Below are 5,429 nucleotides of genomic sequence, written 5' to 3' on the forward strand. Positions count from 1 at the left end.
GTGTGTGTGTGTGTGTGTGGAGAGAGAGAGAGGGGAGTATGAAGACATTTTAAAATTTCTGAGCGAGAAGTAGTAACAGTACTACAGAGTAAAATCTCTTTCGTTTTATATATATATATATAACTACAAATAATATTTTCATAAACAAATCCGAAAGGCTTTACAAGTTATGGAGAGAAAGCTACTTTGGACGACTCAATATAATTACCTACGAAGCCGTTCGGGTTTGTTGATAAAAGTATTATTTATGTAGAACTGAGACAGTTTAAGTATATATTAACTAAATTTGATTGAAATTGATCGGTGAGGATTTGACCAATTAGATTACACAGCAAGGAGCTGTGTAAGCGTCGATGTGTGAGTTCGATTCCACCTGAAGTTAGCTTATCATTTTTCAGTCAATTGTTTATATTTAAAAAATTGTCGCTTCAAATCGGAGGATAAATATCACAACGATATATATTATACAGTTATTGTTATATATATAAATAATCTTTTATGTTTTTGTCATTAGGCCATGTTAAGAAGCAGTCTTGAAGAATTATAGTCGAATAAATCTATCCCGGTTGTTTTAGTTTTTTTTAAGTCCGTTACTTATTCTTCCGGACTCTTTTCCTGAATCTCTGTTACATGGAGGTAATCACACCAACATCAGTTGTGAAGTAGTGGGTGGAGCAAATACAGACACCAAGATGCACATACACATATATACGATGAGCTTCTTTCAGTTTCCGTCTGCCAAATCCAATCACAAGGCTTTGGTACACCCGAGGCTAAAGCAGAAAACACTTGCCCATGGTATCATGCATTGGAACTGAATCTGGAACCATGTGTTTGGGAAGCAACTTTCTTACCACAGAGCCACGCTAGCAAGGACATAGTGTTGCGTGTCTTTGCTAGCAATTGATATTAACATAATACTGCCAGGAATGTGTTTGATATACAAATTGCTCTTGCCAATAGCGTAACACCTCTAAAGTTTGTGGGTATTTAAGCAATGCGTTCGGGGAAAGTTGATGGCATGGACATGGTACTGATGAAAGAGTAATAACTCTTGAAATATGTATATACTCACATTAACAATGTTCGATCGCATTTTTAACATAGACGTAGTTGTATAGGAACGTCGTAACTTTCAGTGCTGGCTCTAATTTGTATATAAAATCTATAGAGATAAACTCATATATATATCATACACTCATATATATATACGAGCAGATGGTGTTTAAACCATTAAGCATAGTCGGTGATATGTCTTGCAGCGGGCCTTGCTCGGTATGCGGCATTGATAAATCAAAACAGTGACGAAATATCGATGTCTGTCGCTCTTAGAAGAAACCAATGGGAGTTATCTCACTTGCTTATGGCGTTTCTAACACCAGGCGCATGAAAGATATATTCTCTTACGCCTGAATTAACCATGAACTAACAATACACGTCTTGTGTATGTGTTCCATTTTGTTTATATATATGTAGAAATATGTATGTAATGTATGTAATGTATGTATATATGTATGTATGCATGCATGCATGCATGTATGTATGTATGTATGTATGTATGTTTGTATTTATGTGTGTATGTATGTATGTACGCATGCATTATGTATGCATGTATGTGTGTGTGTATATATATGTATGTATATATGTATGTATGTGTACGTATGTATGAATATATGCATGTATGTATGTGTATGTATGTTTGAATATATGCATGTATGTATGTGTATGTATGTATGAATATATGCATGTATGTATGTATGTATGTATGTATGTGTGTGTGTGTGTGTGTGTTCTATACATGGATACATACGGCAATAGATAGATAGATAGATATATAGATAGATAGATAGATAGATAGATAGATAGATAGACTGTGTACAAAGAATGAGCGGTTAGTTCTTTGAGTAGGTATCTGTAGATCGGCTGTTAATGATTCATGGCGTTACTCAGAGTTTTATAAAATGAAAGCATATGTTTAATCAATCAGATGTTCTCGTGAGTCATTAGCCACCACACACACACACACACACACACACACACAAGCATGAGTAAACACACTCACGCACACACACTCACAGTCACACACATACTCACGCACGCACTCAGACGCGTACACACGTTTCTGTGTAATGTTAACTTAGCATTCTCTATGCGCGCGTGTATGTGTGTGAAATGGGGAGAGAGAGAGAGAGAGAGAGAGGGAGAGAGAGAGAGAGAGAGAGAGAGAGAGAGAGAGAGAGAGAGAGAGAGAGAAAGAGAGAGAGAGAGAGAGAGAGACTGTGCTGTGTTCTGCTGTTCGTTGTTCTCGTATAGGCGTCCCTGTCTTGGCCTCTTGTTCAAATGTTAAGCCAGTTCTGTTAGTGATCTTTTTGTTTGAATACCATTACGCTATGCCTTAATCTCAACCATTTGGCAGTATATATGTTAACATGTTTGTGTATGTGAGTTTGTGGGTTTATGTATGTATGGGATTCCTGTTTTGCAAGTGCATCTATTTCCGTTTTGTTTTTTAGTTTTTTTAAGTACATACACATATAGGTTGTGTGGTAAGAAGCTTGTTTTCCTACCACATGGCCCCGGGTACAATCCCACTGCGTGGTACCTCGGACCTCGTCTATAATCTTGGGCAGCAACTGAAAGAAGCCGTAGTTCATGTGTGTGTGTGCGCGCGCATGCGTATGTATATGCGTGTGCGTCTTTATGTTTGTTAGTGTGTGTGTGTGTCTTTGTGCTTGTCCCCCACAACCGCTTCACAACCGGTATTGGTGTATTTACGTCCCCGTAACTTCGTGGCTCGGTATAAGAGGCCGACAAAATAAATACCAGGCTCAAAGATTATACATAAATAACGGGGTCGATTCATTCAACTAAAAATTCTTCAAGGCAGTGCCCCAGTATGGCCGCAGTGTGATGACTGAAACGAGTAAACAATTAATAATAAAAAGATGTGTGTGTATATATGTATGTATAAAGAATAATTCATGTTCCATGCACTCGTGCTTCGTATTTTTTGTTGTACACGTACCATGACGTCCTGTGCCCATATATGTGTGTGTGTGTGTGTGTGTGTGTGTGTGTGTGCGTGCGTGTGTGTGTGTGTGTGTGTGTGTGTACTATGTGTGTTTGATTGATTTATGTTGATATCTAAAAGGCGAGACATTTGAGACAGTTTTAGTTGTGGGAGGGGTGTTTATCTGGCAGAAATGTTTGTGCGGCGAGCTGGCAGAAACGTTAGCACGCCGGGCGAAATGCTTGTCGGTCTTTCGTCTGTCGCTACGTTCTGAGTTCAAATTCCGCCGAGGTCGACTTTGCCTTTCATCCTTTCGGGGTCGATAAATTAAGTACCAGTTATGCACTGGGGTCGATGTAATCGACTTAATTCCTTTGTCTGTCTTTGTTTGTCCCCTCTATGTTTAGCCCCTTGTGGGCAATAAAGAAATGAGAAATGTTTGTGCTTATGACATTCGCAGGCACTCACTGACTGGTGAGACTGATTCCGTTAATATTCCGCTTAAAATGTTCCAAGGCGGCCGCTATTGGAAAATAGTGAGCAAGGAAGAAATCGAAATATCCTAGAGGAGAACGGCAGGGAAGAGCGCGCAATGTGAGGCAAAGAAGGAGAGATTGCATAATATGTAACAAGAAGAGAGACAGATATACTGGGAATGTCGGTATGTAGCTAGCACATAACCAGCCAATTCTGGAAAGCAGAGGCCGTCGTAGTATTTGCTGAGAAGGCACACAGAGAGGACACATCACGTCTATGAGTTAGAGGCTGGAATCTGTTGGAAAATGGTTTCACGCGAATCAGGTGACTGACCTTTTTGAAGATGACATTGAGGATGTCTGTCGGTGCAAGAGTAGAGTAACACAGTCTCAGCTGTGGGATCACTACTCCGTCGTGGTTTCAAACGAGCACTATGAAAGGTTAATCGCTGTTGGGTATGATGTATTTTCTGAATGAAGGCAATCTTTTAAAGTCTCTCTTTATTGTGTTGAAGTTGTATGCTCTGGACAGAAATTCGGTGATAGTAAAGTTTAACATTTGTAGAACTCATTAGTATTCTAGTTGCGAGCTGTTCAGAAAGGATCTATAATGTCTTCTAGATCAGTACTTCTCAACCACGGTCCACATAACCCATGGCGATCCACATACGACTTTTGGAGATCCACACTAGTATTTAAAGGGTGCATGAAGAAATTTTGCTTTAGATACATTTATTGCAAGAAACAGGTTTCTTTCTCTGTTTTACATTCGTATTTGTCAGAAGCCTTTTCAGCGATTTCTGTTGTTTTTTCCATTTGATGAATTTATGTCTTTTCAGAATGTTCATACGAGAATGTTGTTCGTATGACACTTAGAAGGAGAACCACACTACATAAGGAACAATCCGTTTCCCGCCGTACTGACGGATTCCTTTGAGGGAACACATAGAGAGAAGTGCAGGTAATATCCAACCAAACTTCACAGCTTTCTCCATCTGCCAGTGCAAAGGAACAATTTCTGTAAAAGAATGTTTAAATAAAGAAAATTTATTTATCGAAAAATACAGAACACGCCTAAATATGAACACATAACCAACTTTGTTCTCAGTGTATATTACAATTCATGATCTCATACACGTCACTGTACATATTTCTTCTCACTACTTTAGCTTATGAGTTTATGTAGATTTATTTATCTCCTCCCCAAAAGATGATGAATTACCTCCCCTGTCCCCAATAATAACGGTCAGCAATTACCTCCTCTTAGATTTTTCTACTTGTTGATTCATACACAAACTCCATGGATTAAAATCCTAAGAAAATACGAAATTACAATAATTTCAAAGTCATGATTATTGAAAGCGAAACCCGTCGACAAACAATACTCTTTCGCTTATAAAAAATATCAGAGTATATTAAAACTATGTAAATCGTGTGCATTTTCCTTTCATTTTAGATATATATCTTTTGTATTACAACTCACCAGGTGGGGATAATCGAAATACTCCTCCTCCCTTTTGCTACTATATGTGTGTATGTGTGTGTGTGCATGTGTGCGTGTGTGTTAAAAACATAAACTGTGTGTGTGTGTGTGTGTGTGTGTATGTGCGTGTGTGTGTGTGTGTATGTGCGTGTGTGTGTGTAAGCATAAACAAACGGAACAAACGGGAAGCACACACAGAATGTCACACTCACACACATGCACACACTACACTACATACGCACGCACACACAGACACACAGACACACACACACACACACACTTCCAAAATGGCTGGGTTAAATCGCGGGTGAAATACCTTAGATCATATATGCGCTAAATAACATCAGCAACATCAACAACAAAGGTCAGTCAAAAACATATGTAGCCACTTTCTGCTGTCAAATCAAGCAACAGGGGTTCGTGTACTCTTGACGGAACGATATACCTATAACGAATGGGA

At 38.8% G+C, this 5,429-nt stretch overlaps 1 long non-coding RNA gene across 1 annotated transcript in view; it reads left to right on the forward strand.

Annotated features, from left to right (window-relative positions):
- Window positions 1–4,921, forward strand: part of LOC106884219 (uncharacterized) — a 28,972-nt gene extending 24,051 nt beyond the window's left edge. Inside the window, exon 2 of the long non-coding RNA XR_001411219.2 lies at window positions 4,326–4,921. This is a non-coding gene — a long non-coding RNA (uncharacterized LOC106884219). The remainder of the gene's footprint in view (window positions 1–4,325) is intronic.
- Window positions 4,922–5,429: the final 508 nt, after the last annotated feature.

This window comes from Octopus bimaculoides, chromosome 19, assembly GCF_001194135.2.
Source record: "Octopus bimaculoides isolate UCB-OBI-ISO-001 chromosome 19, ASM119413v2, whole genome shotgun sequence".
NCBI classification, from domain to species: domain Eukaryota; kingdom Metazoa; phylum Mollusca; class Cephalopoda; order Octopoda; family Octopodidae; genus Octopus; species Octopus bimaculoides.